Consider the following 18,147-nt stretch of genomic DNA (forward strand, 5'->3'; position numbering starts at 1 on the left):
GCAGTATTTCATGATTTGTTTAACCATGCTAGAATGTTACTAAGAATAATCATGTAAGAAAAATAGTTCAAAAAATCATAATCAAGAAGATAAATATTAAATGTCTCCATTAAACGTGGTGTTTCACCTACATAAAATATTTACTCAGTGCTCTAGTGCCTTAAGCAAAGTAAATCAAGCAGAGTTGTCTGTTTTATTATTTTCTCATGAGCTAAAACACACTATTGTTTCTGCTACTAACACAACAAAGCATTCAGTACCCCTTACATGTTACCTGACTATGGGCTACAATTAATCTGACCCAGTACAGATATGGGAAGAATTCAATGTCATTAAAGAATTGTTCTAGAGAGGATTTAGGTATTCAATACTAATGGCAATATGTCCTCCAGTGTGAGAGATCTTGGAAGATATACCTATTCCTTTTCTAGTACAGCTTCACCTTGAGGTGCCCGTTTTTGACCAAGTTGGCTGCCTGGATTGTGCCATGCCATGCGGTTCCAGTACCGGCCTATGTGATCATATATCTATATAAAAATGTATAGGCAGTTGATGCAATGGAGAATGACCATTAGAGGGTAAATCTTGTGATCAAGAGGGGAACTTTACATTAAAGCTGGCAGTTTATTTACTTTCTAAACCTCTGTAATTTGTTTTGTGTAGTGGTGAAGAGAGAAAACTAAGAGCCCAGTATACCTTGATTTGTGTAAAGGGGCCATAATATATAATCAAGATTTTTACATGGAAAGTGTACATTTAGCAGTAATACAACACAATGATGGGTATGTATAAAAAATTATGTAAAGTTTGAAATGTGGTTTTATCACTATAGCAACTAAAGGAAAATTCCTGCTTTTTGGAGCATTTCATTGGTTGCTATGGTGATAGGAACATGTTTCTAACGTACCAGAATCACTTCTTTATATAACCCTCGGTATGTAGGAGGCACACAGGAAGGAGTGGACAGTAAACAATCAGAAAGAAAGTAGCAAAGGAAATTCTGTTCATACGCAAAAAACCTTCTATCTTTGCCGGACATGTCATTTCTAACCATTGTGTGTAAGGCCCTCTAGTATAAATACAAAACAAAACGCTGAGCGCATTTGTCATAATGCCATAAAAACAGAAGTATACCCTAAGGCAAAGGTTCTTCATCCCAGTTGAGACATGAAAAAGGGGAAATCATTGATGGTACATTAGCCTATTTAAAAAGCTGGTGGGAAAATCGCACAATTTTGCACCAGGTTGTGTCCAATCCTCTAATCGGGGGGGGGGGGGGCATCATCGAAAGCACCGCGATTTTGCCCTAAGGTGAGCTTCCACCAAAATTGCAGCGGTTTCAATGACGTCCTTCCACCTGATTGTAGAAACAGGTGAGAGGACATCAACAGAAGCACTGCCATTTGGACGGAAGTTCATGCCAGGTTATGTCCTCAGAGATGTTGAAGAACAAGAAGATGAGAAGTGGTTGGCAGAGAATTTAGGCACCTGGTCCAAATGAAAAATGACCCCCCACACGATTTTTGTCATAACCGAATGGACAGGGAAGGTTATTTGCGCATGTCTAGTGTATATACACATTTTGAGACATTGGCTCTGCATGTTACTTTTGCTTCCTGTGGTTTCTATTACAAAATGTGCCACTACCGTCTTCTCGATAAGTACAGAGAACTACATAACCCAGCAATGGGTCAGAGACCAGAAATCAATAACTTAGTCGTTCCTAAATATGACTTCTTCGTAGTGGCGGTTTGTGGCTTGTTTTTTTTTGCAAGATAAATGACGGTACAGCAAATTATTAAGCAAAAAAGGAACAGAGAAGTTTGAAATCACAACTGCAAAAAAGTGGTGTTTTGCTCAAAATAGCAGCACATGATAGAGCTGAGTCACTTACAGGGGGTTTATAATGTTTGTTCATGAGAATCATTGATGAGAAACAACTTTAGGGATTTACCTCCCAAGTCCCAGGGTTGATACGCTAGTCATAAGGCTAAACATGTAGGGTCACAAAGTTTAGAGTTATCTCCTTAATTGTCTTTAATGCTTGTATTGTGCTATTTTATTACAACTAAGCAACTGGGGAAAACCCAGGTTTGGCACAGATGTTTGGAATGTGATTAATTTCATAGGAGCCATGTGATTTAAAAAAGCTGAATCAACTTGTATAATCTTCATGATGTATCTATAAGTGTTGATAAATTCAAGGGTCATATGGCCATCGTATTTTGAAGGTTCTCAGATGTTGCTTCTCACCCCTGAGCCAACGAAGTGTCTCCATACATAGGTCCTATGTGATTTTCCTTTTTTGGGGGGGACTGTGTTTATTGATTTTACTTTTTAAGATGCATTTGTAGAGATAATGAAGGGAATACAGCTGGAGAAAGTGTGGTCTATATATACATGAAATACTGCTGTTAATTGAACATGCCAATATAACAAAGCCATTGGCAACCAGAGCCGGCCTTAGGTGTTCCGGCTCCCTGTGCGAACTACTCCTACATGGAGGATGTTAAATAAAGTTAAAACAAAACCAACAAAAAAAAACAACAATATTTTCATTTAGGTGCAGAGGTGGCAGCAGCGGAGGAGGACCCCGCAGCGGCGGCGCCCCCTAGAGTGTGGCGCCCTGTGCGGTCGCACAGGTCGCACACCCCAAAGGCCGGCCCTGTTGGCATCCATGAAGCATCTTTAAAGTGGAGCTATTGGTCATAATCTGGCTCCAGAAAGTTGGGATTTAGTTTTTTTTTTAAATATACCCAGCACATGCAACGTGACAATAAAAGATTGGCACTATCATTAGCTATTTGTTGTCTTTAACAGTCGTAAACCATATCGTTGTCAGACTACCACACTTAGTAAACTTTAAAGGGACACTCCACCCTCATATGCACTTTGATGCATGGTCCCTTAAAATGTTCATGTGGTCCATTTTGCAAATTCTACAGAATCCCCAAATGCATTTGCCCCTTTACCCACCCTCCTCAGCTAAATGCCCTGCAGGAGATGAATCGAATGCACATCCCTGCACATGATGTACTCACCTCTGGTCAGCTCATGCAATGGCTCAGGTGAACCCTTCGTGCAGGAGTCTGTTTAGACCCCAGTGCGCTCATATGAAGTCTTCCCTTTGACTTCAATGGGGCCACTTCCGTGACACTTATTGGTGGCTTACGTCAATCAGTGACAGAGGAGTGCTCCCATTGTAAATATGTCCCTGCCACTGATTGACACCTTAAGCACCCAATTAGTGGCAAGAAATGTTGGATCATGGAAGAATGAAGATTTTGCAGCATGGCTGTAAACTCTGTGTCAAGTAAGTGCTTTAGTTTTTCCTTTCATTTTGGAAGAATGAATAGTAAGCACTCACAGAGTACTTTAACATGCATTCTTCTATAGTAAGGGTGTCAGGGACATTAGACTGTCCCTTTAATAATATTCGTTCTATTCCTCTACAAAAGAGTGACTGAAAAGTAGCAATTTTACAAAATTCAGGTGGATCGTTATGTGGAATATATATTTTTTTTCCATCAAGGATTAAAGGCAATTTATTGAAACCACTGGTGCAGATGACACAAAAGGTCAACTCTCATTGGTGTATCAACAACAGAGAACAACTTCCACTTGTTTATTAACAGAAGAAAATAACAGTTTAGAAAGTAAATAACAATTGAAAAGAAAGTTGGCAAATAGGCCAAAAAATTGTTGTTGACTATCTTTTGTTTCAGAACGTGCTGGTATTTAAACATTGGTTCTGATTCAATCTAATAGCCAATGCAGTGTTAGTGTGGAATAACTTTTACATGAAGTCAGAGTTAAATCTGGCAAGCAAACAATGGTGTTGGGTGATTCTCCATCTTATGGAAATGCTGGATGAATGTTTGGTAGAAACCTATCCAAAAAGTTATGAGTTGGCAAAGAAAAATAATGAGGTATAAGCCTAGAATGGAGCCAGTGTGTTGAATCATATGGCATTTTAAATTCACAAACCACAGCCAGGACTGATAATTAAGTGCTCAAAAGGGACAAAACAAAGTAAGAATTCAGCGCCAGTGAATACCTAAAGACAAAAAGATTTTCACTTTACTTTAGATGAAATTTAGGAGGAGCTACAACAAAAATTACACAACCCTCTAAAACCTTTAATTTTTAAGGAACCATAACAAAATAAAAAGCAGTGCATTGGAGGACCAAATGGGCGGACAGTGATTAAATCAAACAAAGGCAAACGATAAGGCCTTCATTGAAATTATAGACCTACGTTAAAGTGATACTCTAGCCATCATATGCACATTAATGTATATGATTTTCATGTGGTCCACCTTGAAAGTGCATGTAGGGATTCAGTAGAATCCCCCATATGCTTTTGCCCCGTCCCCCTCTTCCCAGCTTCTTGGCTTGCATTGGATGTGTTTGGCAGTGTTTTTACTGCAAGTGGAAAGCAAAGGCTAATGAAGCAAGTAGCGTACTTAAGTAGTCATAGTTGATCTACCATTGAAGTCAATAATAATATTACAAAAGATACACATAGTTCCATTAGAAATTTGATTTAAAAGTATATACATAACTCAGGGCAGGGGTGTTCTTTAAATTGGCCTACACGTAATCAGGAGCGGATAGCATGGGGGAAGGGGGACAATTGTGTGTGAGGATGAATATGTATGTTTGAGAGAAATATGTGTTAGCACGAGTGTGCGTATGTGTAAGCACAAGTGTGTGTGTCAGTGTGCGTTTGTAAGTTTCTGTAAATGTGAGAGTGTGTGTGTAAATATGTGTGCCATTTCATATGTGTGTTACCGGGGAGGTGTTTAAGGGGCTAATGGGGCCACTTGACTTTACATGGCCCCCTGGCCAGAAGTTGCCAGTCCTCCCCTGCCCATTATAAATTCAATTCAATAAACCTCGTTTTAAGCACATCTGGTTGATTGTGGTAATGAAAAGACCAGGTTCTCCAGAGGTCTATGAAGGGTATAGAATCGCCAATGCAGCCTTTAGTAAATTCAGATTCAGTGAGAGAAACTGTGTTCCAATGGAGGACACTAAGCAGACACCTAAGCTCAGTTACAATCACTATCCTTGTGTTGTCTGTTTCTTCTATTGTATCATGAACAACTTCATTGATCACATTATGACCAGCAGAGCAGCACTTGTTTAGTTGGTTGGATGCCTCAATATTCTAGGAGGTGTTTTAAAACTTGAAACATTGTTCTTTTTGGATTTGGTTTCATTTTCTCTTCCAAACGCTCTGCCAAGAGCAGCGCAGCCTTCCTGTTTGTGAAAAACACAAGTTAGAAAAATACAAATCAGGTGCCTATACCTCACCCTATTCAAGGTGGTCGCCAACAAACTTGTTTTTTTTATTAAGCTGACCAGATTTAACCATTTATCCGAGATTTTTTTTAAAATATCAAATGCATATATTTCGATTTGGGCAGGGCAGTTGTTCACAGGTGTTCCAGATTTTTTTCATGCTTGTAAACACCTTATAAATTCTAGACACTTGACAATCAGGCATCTTATAAAGGAGTGTGTAAATGCATATCAACAATAATGGGAATAAATAACCTTAGGTTTCTTTCCATGTGTATAAATGCTACATAAATTGCATTCCAGTGGTCTCTGTTATTCTGTTCTATAGATCTCGTTCCAGCCTGTGTCCTCTGCTTATTTGGTATGTGCTTAAATCTCACCCAATTATCAAGCTTGGACATCAGGGCATATTGTAGCCCAGATGCAGGGGCGTAACTAGACGCCTCAGGGCCCGGGTGCGAGAATCTGTTAAGGGCCCCCCCACCCCCCCAAAAAAAACATGATTTTTACCCAACAATTTTTTTTCAACTAATTCAACAAATTCAATTTACATATTGAATCATATCTGTAAAAAAATCAAAGAAAAAGGGGCGCATGTACAAAGGGCATAATCCAGGGGTGTCCAAGTTTTTTCTGCAGTGGGCCACTTCATCAGAATTGTATACGTGCGCGGGCCGCACTCATTTTTCACTGTGACAAAAAATATGGCCTTTAATAAAATATGCAGATTAAAATAAAGTAAAATGACACAAAACCTTTACTCTTCCTCTCACTGATTTCTGGGCCTTGAAAGTTTTGCGACTACAAATTCAGGATTCCCTAGATTTATTCTAGGGATGAACTAAAATGAAAATTCTGGACCAAAACATTCAGGGTTCACTTAGCCAAAACTGAAAATGACCCCCACCTTTAAAAATAATAATAAAAACTCACATGTTTAATAAAAGTAGGTAACACACAATTGGACAAAATTAGCAATATGACTTGGCGTGATAGGAGTGTGATTGCTAACAGCAATCACACTCCTATCATACCCAGGCAACCAGTAAATGCTGGTACCTAGGCATGATGGGACTGTGCTCGCTGTGATTGCTGTTAGCAATCACACTCCTATCATGCCAAGTCAGCCAGTACATGCTGGTACAGGGTGGCTGTAAGTGATGTGCAGACCCCATACTGCTGGCAGCATCACTACACAAGGGGGGCAGCTAGCTAGGTTTCAGCATGTACTGGCTGACTTGGCATGATAGGAGTGTGATTGCTAACAGTAGTCACAGTCCCATCATGCCTAGGTTCCAGCACTTACACATCCATCCAGTAAATGCTGGAACCTAGGCATGATGGGACTCTGATTGCTATTAGCAATCACACTCCTATCATGCCAAGTCAGCCAATACACGCTGGCACAGGATGGCTGTAAGTGATGTGCAGACCCCATACTGCTGGCAGCATCAATACACAAGGGGGGCAGCTGGCCAGGTTTCAGCATGTACTGGCTGACTTGGCATGATAGGAGTGTGATTGCTAACAGCAATCACAGTCCCATCATGCCTAGGTTCCAGCACTTACACATCCATGCTATCACACACACACACACACACACTCATTTATTCATATAATCATTAATTCACAGATTCATTCCCTCAATCACACACACTCATTCAAACACCCTCCCCACCCCCTTACCTGCACTGCATCTCCCTTCGATGCCGCTCACAGACTTCAGCAGGGGGCGCGGTCTCCCTGTGCCTTCTCTGCTAAAGCACAGAGGAAGTAGGAAGTCATGTGAACTCCGCTTCCTCTGTGCTGTCCAGAAGACCCTCCCACAAGTAAGTAGCAGGGCTTGAGGTGCGGCTCGTGTAAGATCGGTTGCCCTGGCTGCCGATCTTACGCTGGCCGCACCTCGAGGTCTCGCGGGCCGCATTTGGCCCGCGGGCCGCATCTTGGACGCCCCTGCCTTATTTAAAAAAAAAAAAAAAAATTAAAGATTTCGGGCGGCCCCTTGGCTTGGGCCCCCCTGCCGCCGGGGCCCGGTCGCAGTCGCGACCCTTGCGACCCCGGTAGATCCGCCACTGCCCAGATGCCAACATATGGTTAGAACCTTGTCAATGAGATGCATGCTCGATTGAACACATAAACATATAGGAGAACATAGTGACCATTGATGTCATTTGTGTGTGGCGCACAAATTAAAACGCAAATCTGTCCTGACATAAAGCTATAAACGTAAATTCTCATTAAAATAAAAACTCTTTAAAGTTTTTAACAGAAAAGCCGAAGCCCAAAGAATTTGATCGATCTTTTCTGTGGATGGGGTAGAATTCTTTTTCATGTCAATTAAGCATGTATATCATGATTGACCGAAAGGAAGTTTAGGAATATTATCCACTACATATCATATGAAATGGATGTCTCTGAATTAATTACAGAAGGGAATTGTTCTTTTGTAAACTTAACTGTATGCTGTAAGTCAGTGTACATAGCTGTAATGCAATTAATTATCTCAGTATATCCTTCCTGTTCTATCCCATTTCACGCTTGATATGCCTGAAATGGATATGACTTCAGATTTCATCAGGAAACAAATACTTACTGCAAAAAATGCTGTTTTCACATATTTGATCTGTGTATCAGGCATCACTCAAGAACAGCTTGTTCTACATATTAGCTCTCATTATCTATGTTGATTGAGCTGTCCCAAAATGAGTTGCTTGTGAAGTCAAATTAGCCATTAGATCAGAGATTATCTAACCCTTGGTAAATATAGTCTGTGGCGTTCATGCATACCCAAAAAACGCTCCCATTCATTTCAGTGGGGACACTTTTTTTTACAAGTGACTGGCTGCTTCAGTCCACACTGGCATGAAACTTGCATGGCAGAGGGTGTGGCATGGCATGGCAGTATAGTATACATATTAAATTTCACTACACTGCCCGACCGTAGATTCTGAAGTTCTTTTTCACTTGTACATTACTGCTACTTTTTCATGCTGTGAGACATTGTCGGACACTCTACAGAAGACGGAGAAGCTCATATTACCCATGCGCACATAGGAACTAGTTTCCCCTCTCCGTAGCCATTCCAAATGTCTCCACAGGAAGACAAAGGAGCAGTGACATTGTGCAGGGAAAGAAGAACATTGAAAGCTTGCAGGGGGGGAAATATACTTCTGTCACACACTGTGCTTCACCTGGAAGGTAAGTGTGATCATTGATATGTATCTTTATCTAAACAATTGAATTTTCAGAGATTTATGGTGAGTCTTCCTTAGGAATCACCTGACTATAATTCTTATGGACCATATACTGTACTCTTGGCCTTTCACATACCTTTTATACCAAGAACCTTTCTTTTACACCTTGTGTAGCAGGGAGAAGTAAAATAAATGGTGGTCTGTGCTGCTGCAGCATTACAGTGCATATGTGGCCACTCCAATATGCTCTGAAGTGCCACAAGTCAGTGGTGTGTTCTGGTCAAGGGCAGCAGGTCCAAGAGGGCAGCAGGTCCAAGAGGGCAGCAGGTCCAAGAGGGCAGCAGCTCCTCGGTTGCATATCAGGAGGCCAGTCTGATTTTCTGTAGCACCACTGCTTAAAGGGTCGGTTGAAATGGAAATCACTGCTCTCGTTACAGGCATATTAACTGTGTGGGGCCAACACAGCCTCCATAGTTACTTCACCATGGAAGGCAGATCACCGGCATGTGACCATCATGTCCTGGTGCTCAGAAGAAGGATCGTGGCAAAGTACGGGCAGCTGCCCTGGCTTAGGTCTAAGAAATTAAAATGCCATTGCCGCAAGGTGGCTCCTCAGGTGCAGTGGGCAGCTGACCATGCATTTGCCCGCCCACTTCTGCATGTAGCCCTACCTACCCCCTCTTCGAGCCACATGGACACCAAAAATCTTGGGGGGCATGTAAATCGATATTGCTTAAAAAGGGCCTTAGATCCAAACAACCTTTAGCGAAAACTGACTTGATGGTGCCCGCTTATACAAGAAGCAGACATTACCGTATATATTTATTGTCATATTTATTATTCATAATTTACTAATATTTTGTTAACGTTCTGTGAATTTGATGTTTTGGGTTTGATAATGCTAATTGCCAATTAAAATGCACAACAACTACTGCGTAACATCAGATATAAGCAATGTAGGGGTACAACCCTTAAAAGGTCTCTATAGAGGAACTAGGGACATTGCTTCATAGAATTAACTAAACAATGTTGATGAAAGCTATGTGCTGTTTTTATATAGAACTGAGAACTATTTCACAAACAGTCACAGTATATTTATACACAGAAAGGGGAACTATGCTCTGATACCCATGGAAGGGGGAGAAATTATTTCACAGCTTTTCCTGGAAAACCAACTACCAGGGTATATTTTGGAAACAAAAGTTTTTATGCTTTAGTTCACAGGTAAACCAGCCCTTACACAAGGGTGACAAAGTCCTGCTATGAATTTGGGTGTCATAGCCTAAAATTCAGTATATATAGGGTCCTTGATGTCACACAATAATGTAGGGTATACATCTTGCCCAGATCTTGCCCAGGTTTTGCTAGGCTTCTAGGACAGTGTGTTTATTGTCCAGGCATGGGACCGATGTTTGGTCCTACCTAGGACTCATTCAATTTCTCGCTGTTTTACATTTCTCAGGGACTAGCCCTGTCTCCTAATCCCAAATAAGAAACAGGAGAGAAGGAGCTCTGCGGACCAACCATGGAAAGATCTTGTGTATGGTAACTAGCAAGTTTAATTTGCATGGTACCCAGAAAACAATAATCGCCTTCTCATAATACAGCCCAAGTTCCACAGCAGTAACAAAGAAAAACCTGAAGGATTCAGTGGATGGCTGTGGATATGATTCCATAGGGTCCCCAGCTCTGGGGTGCCCTTTTCTTTTTATACAAAAATATACTATTCTAGACCGTGGCACATATTACTAGATTTGTATCTACAGTATCTTATGTGATGCAAAATGTTAAGGCTTTGAACCTCAGTTCTACTGAACCACTATTTCATCCGGGGCTCTTTAGCTCAAAAGTGGACATCACAAGGGAATCAGTGAATATACACTCCGACCAATCAGATTATGGTATTTCGTTGCACCCCCCTGTAAAATCTGGAATGAATTAGCAGATGCGTTTGTTTAATGTTTGCACTATGTGACCAGGTTAACTTGAAAAATCACTTTTTTTTTCACTGACTGTAAAAAAAAAAAAAAAAAAAGAAGATATATGTTTTAGTCATTATAAATTATCCATAAAGTGTGTTAGGAGAAATTCCATATGTTGGAATAATATATAGATATTCCACTCATTTCCATTTACTTGATCTGTAATAGTTTACGAATACTGTGCATGTTACAGAGGAAATAAATACTTGTCATAATACCAGTTATGGCAGATCCTATTATGTTTTACAGACAAGTCTAACTATACTTTAGCAGAAAACAACAAAAATGCAATGTTTCTTTTGTAGATTAAATGACACAAAAACAGAGAAATATTTTAGAATATTTTTCAACCTTTGTGCCTTATTTTGTGTCACATGACAATTAAGTCAGAAAGAAATAATGTTTTTTTCCTTATAGAATGTTACTATTAGTTTTATATTTTCATTTATATAGCCCTATCATATTCTGCAGCGCTGTACAATATTATTTTATATAGTAGCTTTGGAAGTGTTCTTTGATGAATTGTTTATAACTGGTCTACAAAAGCAACACCGGATTCTGCATGAAGAAGCAGGAAGCATGGGTACCTGAAATGATGGCAGCACCTGAACTATTGTTAAGCAAAGTGCTGGTAGCGTCTAAGCTTTAAATGGATCAGTCTTCTTTGTATTAAATAACCGAAATTAAATGTAATTGCTTTGCTTCAAATGAATCAAACAGTTGCATCTGGAATGAAAAAAAGCCACAACATCCAATTTTGTGGAACTAGAAGTGAAGTAGCAGAAGTGAAGCAGGTGGTCATCTGAGGTTCTTCTGTCTATGATGGGAATGACTTTGGAGGAACACCCTTGCTGGTACAACTATGGGTTTGCAGATGATAGTATCAAGAGGGACAAGGACTTGGAGCAGATTACAGAAGAATTCCTGAAGTGCGCGGTGTATCACTTGGGACACCTTATCAATGAAGTAACTGTCCATATGAAAGAAAGTATTGGAAAAATAGAACACTAAGGGGATGATTTTCGTTTAGTATTTTTATTGTTATTGTGTTTTTGTTATACTTCCACTTAGTTGGTATATATAATAATGGCAAATCCTTGATTCATTCCCTTGTTGAATGTATACATACAAACCAGTCGAAAATACTTAGCTTAAAAAATATATAATCCATCCATTAAACACAGTAAAGTTAAGTAATCCCTTTGGCAGGCAGACTTCAGGAGCCAATGGAATCTCATCCCGCTATGAAATGCTAACAGAAACGTCTAGAGTATCTCCTTTTAAACCTTAAGGCATCTGGAAGCCGTGACAAAGATGGGCAGGCATCTGCTGCAGAGAAGGGATTTGTATAGCTCTACTTTATGGTAACATTACACAGAGGCATCCGCAGCTTGCATTGTCTCCAAGGAATTGCACAAGAAACATGACGTCAATCTTGAGAAATTACCAGCTTTACGAAAGCTACATGTGAATGCTTAGACAAAAGCCTGGACATTAAATATTCATTGCTTATTTCAACAGTGAGTGAAGGGAAATATAAGTCTCTTCGACTGCAATCAGGCCACATTGTGTGGTGACAACGTCATCCTGTAATCACTTTGTAAAGAAAAGAGAACTTTGGTGATCCACAAAAAAATGATTTCTCAAATACATCTAACTTTCACTTCTTCATAAAAATAACACACTTCACTTTGAAACTATAGTTATTTTTATTTTATTTTAAAAAAAAAGAAACATTCCTGTAAAAATCACTAGTTAACTACTACCAATATTTACCATGGATGATAGAACTAAAGAAGCAGTATAGTTATGGTCTTCAAGCATTTTCAGTAAACCTGGCAAACACAGCGCCTCCTTAAAGGACCAGTCAACAGCACGGTTTTGTTTTGGGGGGAAATTAATATTATTATTATTATTATTGTTTTACTGGCTTTCATGTAGGATGCCAGGAGGGGTATAGGATGAAGTTGCTATAACAACTCATGAAAACAGAAAAATTGTAAAGTGAAGCTTATCCCATTGCTTCACTTTTTCATACAGCCCATTTAAATCTGGCATACAAATATGAACATTGCTTTAATCCTACCCATAAATTGTTAAAATATTTTTAGTGCAGTTATCAGATACAGATCTATGTAATGAGTCACTTGTTATATAACCTAATGATCATAATGTAGGGCTTGGACTGGATTACTTGTGCTTAAAGAACATATTTTTTTAGTTGCGCCCATGACCATATAAAATGGTCTAAAGTATGATACATGGGCATACGTATTCCCTATGGAGAATTATGTTTGTGCAAGGTAGAAAATGTGGTGTATTCATCATAACAACCAACACAAGGGACACTTTCATAATTAGATTTGGATGTTTGTATTACAATAAGCAATTAATTTGTCTATTTATCTATTATAAATAGAAATAACCCTGGATACTTTTTTACTTAGACTATACGCTCCTTGAAGCAGGGCCCTTCTTTCCTCATATCTTTATATTAAATGTATACTGATAATGTATGTATGAACAGCGGTGTACTCTAGCTTAGGCCAATCATTGTGTCTGTATGAACAGTGGTGTACTCTAGGCTAGGCCGTGTATAATGCCTGTATGAACAGTGGTGTACTCTAGGCTAGGCCGTCTACTCTATAATGTCTGTATGAACAGTGGTGTACTCTAGCCTAAGCTAACTAGGCATAGGGTGGCAGGTTTGTAGGGACATAAGCCCCTCTGCATCACTGCTGAATGGGACTTAAAAAGGATATGCCTGATCTTCCCGACCAGCCCTCTAACAATATGGAGGACTGTGCCAAGTCGGGATATGACCAGTGGGGAATTCACCCATCCACATTTAGCATCCTCAATGCATTCTAAGGCACCCTTAAGACATTGAGCGCCGGGATATGGCCTCCTCAATGCATTCAAAGGTGCCCTTAAGACATGAAGACAGGCATATGGCATCAATTCTTGATCACCAAAGAGGGCAATCTACCTCTCAGTTGTGTGGCAGGGAAACTACTGCCCCCTTGGACCTGCTGCCCTAGGCCTAGATACATCACTGAATATGCAGTAAGTGGTGCGGGGGGAGCGTGCAGCAGGTGGCGGTGCCCTGGCTTGGGCCTTGGACAGCACCAGAGGTAAATATTGCCCTCTTTGTCAATACTGTACTTTAAACTGCACTTATTATACCTCCTCATTATTATGCTGTTAGTGTTAAAAATGCCCATGCCCTACTGTTAAAAATGTTCGTGGAAAACAAGGAAATGTCTAGCTGCATAACATAAACGTCTAACGATTAATTAGCCTTTTAAACATAAACTTGGATTAGCCAACAGAAAGTGCCAATGGAACACAGGCGTGATGGTTGCTGATAAAGGGCCTCTGTACGCCTATGAAGATATTCCATTACAAATCAGCCAGTTTCCAGCTAGAATAGTCACTTACAACATTAACAACGTCTGGGCTGTATTTCTGATCCATATCATGTTCTTCTAATGGATAAAATGTGCTTTTCTTTCAAACACAAGGACATTTGTAAGCGACCCCAAACTTTTGAACGACAGCGTACATGCATACAACCGGTTCCCAATCACGTGTCGGAGCCTTAGAATTTGCCCTTTCACCTTGAGCATTCAATAAAAACCCATGTGCCTTAAGTAAAACAACAAAGATATGCTATTTCTAGCAGATAATGTACTGCTGCATGTGCAACTCACTGGTGTAGTGCTACCTGACCTTCTATAGGATCCCATCTTACAAAGGATTCTTCCCGTTTCGTCTTTCCTTCAATGCTCTTTGTTTGGCAGTAGGTTTCCATATGCGTGTGTGTGTGTGTGTTTAGTACAAAAATGGAAAACCAATAACATTTTGTGCCTGGGTCTGCTATTTATGTTGCCCATGACCAAATTTTCCAGTAGGTGCTTATTGGTCGTTTTACACTTGTGGTGTGTGTTCTCATAAATGTTGGTCCCATCTTGTCGCTCCTATGCCCCATATACCCCATATCACCAAATATTAGCCCATCAGGATCTATCTTTCCTAATTTGAATGGAGGAGAGATGTCTACAGGCCTGGATCAGCCATCTGCCACTCCATCTGCAGGCGCTGGGGTGCGCGGCCACCAACTGGATATTCCCGGCTGCGAACCGTCTTATGTATTTTTCTCTATCTGGCGCCGTATGGAATAAGTCAGATCCATACTGTTTGTTTCTTTGCCTTTTGCCAAGTGAGAACTGAATTTGAAATAAACTATTAAAGGAACACTGCAGTGTCGCAGGGAGCCACCAGAAACGCACATGAAAATACCTTGTAAGTACTTTCATATGCATTAATTAAAGTTGGGGAAAAAAAGAAAATATGTAGTTACCTTGGGAACAATCTGTAGCTGCAGAGTTGCTGCAGCTTCCCACCCTCTTCGTGGCCCAACATTCTGTTTAACTATGATATGCGTTGAGGAGCATATTGAAGTTGGTGGCCCGTGAGGATATCAGTGCGGCCAACGTGTGGCTATGCGGGCCGCGAGCTGCCTTTATCTGCTCACGTAACGTGCTGGCTCTGCCCTGCAACACCCAGTGGCAGATCGGGTGAGTATGTGGAGATGTCAGCCAGCGGCCCACCAGACCGCAACGGTCCTGCAAACTCCAGCCTCAGCGCTTAATCCCCTCACGAAATATAAGTAAAAGCCCATTGCCTGGTTAAAAAGGGTTAAAACCGATATGCCTTGCAAGGATCCATGTGAAGAATGTATTGTTTTTTCTCTTCTAAGTATTTAAAACAGAATAACAGAAAGGTTTGTTTAGCTATTTATAGTGGTAATAAAAATCACATGTCAAGGAAATGGTATCCCTAAGTGCAAACACTGTCAGGAACTTGGTATTATGCAGATGCAACGTGCCATTTCTTTCTGATAAAGCCAGCGTTAAACAGTAACCAAGCCCGGTATTTCATGTATGTGTTTGCTAGATGCTACGTTACTCTAGTTCTTTTGGATGGAGGAAGAATGCGGTGTCTAAAAATACATGCAGGAAATACACAGCGATCTGAAAATCTGGTTTAGCAACAACGGTTAACCCATCCTGTGCTTCAGAGATAAACTGATATGATGTAATGCGAGGAAGTTTAACTTTACTGAGAGGGTGGTAGGTGTGTGGAACGGTTTCCCAGTGAAGGTGGTAGAGGCTTATACAGTAAGGGCATTAAAACATGCATGGGATCGGCATACGGCCATCCTGCACCTAAGACTAGATCAAGGGCTGTTTAAGGTTTGGGATAAATGGGCCAAATGCTTCTTATCTGCTTTCTTTGTTTATAGCCAGCATGTGTCCTATAAACCAGCGGTTGTGGACTACAACTCACATCACGCTCAGTTTCCCGTGTTGCATGCTCCTTTACAAACTGAGATAACCAACTTTTTATCTAGTGGTTGTGAACTGCAAATCTCATCTTCCACGGTCATTGCTAATGCTGGCTGAGGATGATGAGAGATGCACGCCACAGCAGCATAAAAGACGTTTCCAGTCTGTGGCTATAGCCCCTGCCTGTTTTTTTTTTTTAAGTGTCTTTTTCACCTTGCCCTCCCTTTTTTAATGACCGTACTGTAAATAAACAGCCAAAGTGCCCCCTCCTGCCCAAGCTGCAGGTACAGGGAGGAAGGAAGCATGTGACTGGCTCTCTTTTCCTGTTCAATTCCCTTCAGCAGATGGAGCCATGAATCTGAGTTTATAAAGTATGGGCAAGCTAAAAGCTGCGTCCTGATTGGTCGCCAGCTCCAGCCAACCCAAGAACCCCCCCCCCTGCCCAAACAATGCACACTTCTTTTGTATATGTGTGTGCGGAGCTGGCTTCTGATATTAGGTCTATTTTTGTCCTGGCCCCGCCCCCTGCCGATCTATTTCTGTCAGTCTAAGCTCGGGGCAGTGGTGTAAGAAGGGCTGCGCGCACCCGGAGCAGCCTGGCCAGATCTTCTCGCAGCCGGGGCAGGTGATCCAGTCTGCAGCCCGGAACGTTGCCTCGGAATGTCCCGAACCGTTTGCAAAGCGCCTGCTTCACCCCCCTGCCGCCTCCGCCTCTGAGCGAACGGGGAGCGAACTTGCTTGTTTGTGGGATTGTCCCGCTTCGTGACATCTGGCTGCGGGATTCGCTTGCGGACGGGAAGGTCCATTGAAGCTGGATTTGGGATGTGTGTCCTGTAGATCTTCTCTGGATTGCTCCGTGGGCTGTTTTGCGGGTTACTGAGGACAGTCTGGACCGGTCTGTCCTGTGCGTGGACTAGTGTGTCCTGTGCGTGGACTAGTGTGTCCTGTGCGTGGGGGCTCCCTCCTCGATGTAACAGAACGAAACACCCTTGGAATTACATAGAGCTTCGCCCTCCCCCGATGCCACTGATAGTGGCCGCCTGATCTGGATAGAGTAGACAGGGGACCTTGGTGTCCGCTGCCACCACCTTTACACATTCGCCCCCATGCCTGGATTACATCAAATGTTAAACACCATTTACGAAGCTGATTCCGCTTGTTCCACAGATGCCATCATCAGACGAGGCGAACCGGGGCTGAGGTTCGGCCACAAGAGCAGTTCCGGGGGAGCAGGTAAGGTCGCCCCGGGCGTTCGTGGGGGGGGGGGGTCCTATTGGAATTGATCCAGAACAGCAAAGGGAAACGTGACTGACATTCTCTCTTGTGTGGATCTGGGACACTGTAGCCTCTAGTGGCATCTGCCCTTGTCATGTGGCCACTGCGACCCCCGCTATCTCTGGTGCTAAATGATTAAAGAGACCCCAGTGAGGCGTTCGGTTCTTATCAGCTGCAGGGCTCCGGCGATCCAGTGCTTCACGGTGTTAAGTGCGACAAGGTGACCCACTTGTGCACTAAGTGGCACTCAGTGAAGTGGCTCTCGTGGTGCATTTCGAGTTTGCCCTTTCTGCCTCTGGCTAGAACAGAAGCAGGATGGACCTGTGACCTCTTAAGTCTGTTCTTCCTGCCCACTGCAATTGACTGCCTCGCAGTGGGTACATTAACTCTTTCGGTGCCGAGCAGTCCTGCAGCACAATGTTTTGCACGAGCCTCTGGCAGCTCTGTGGCTACAGTCAATTAAAACGAAAATACAATAAAATGAAAGGTATCGGTCAGTCCCCACGACAGTATATTACCTTGAAATGACCTCCCTAACCTTTACATTACATTACACTTAATTCGCCTTGGACCTCCGGGTGTTAAACTGCTGGAAAAGTATGCCTAAGGCTTTTTTCTATTGTTAAGGTAAAATGCCACAGATTCACATAAAAAACAGACGTAAAGGTGATTACGAGTCCAGTGCATTTTTTTTCTCTCGTAACTGACATACCTTATAACTGAAATGTTATTAATAGAGCGGATGATTAATTCATGATAAATGTCCATTCTGCATATTAAATATTGGCATTAAAATGAAAATTAATAAATTAAGTGTGCCAGGCCCAATTTCTCTAGTAGATCAAAACATTACAAAGTCATGTGTTTTCTAATAATTGTTGAATTAATATATGTACATAAATATAATTACACATTTTTCTTTTCATTTAGAATCTCAGACAAATACTTTCAGAAACCAAGCATTGTTTACGGTTGAGTTCTAAATTTCCAAAGTTTTCTAGTTAGAAAGTGAAATCATGAGACGTAAAGAGAGGGCAG

Source organism: Sceloporus occidentalis, unplaced genomic scaffold, assembly GCF_023333645.1.
Source record: "Sceloporus occidentalis isolate IW3139 unplaced genomic scaffold, rSceOcc1.0.p SCAF_82, whole genome shotgun sequence".
NCBI classification, from domain to species: Eukaryota; Metazoa; Chordata; class Lepidosauria; order Squamata; family Phrynosomatidae; genus Sceloporus; species Sceloporus occidentalis.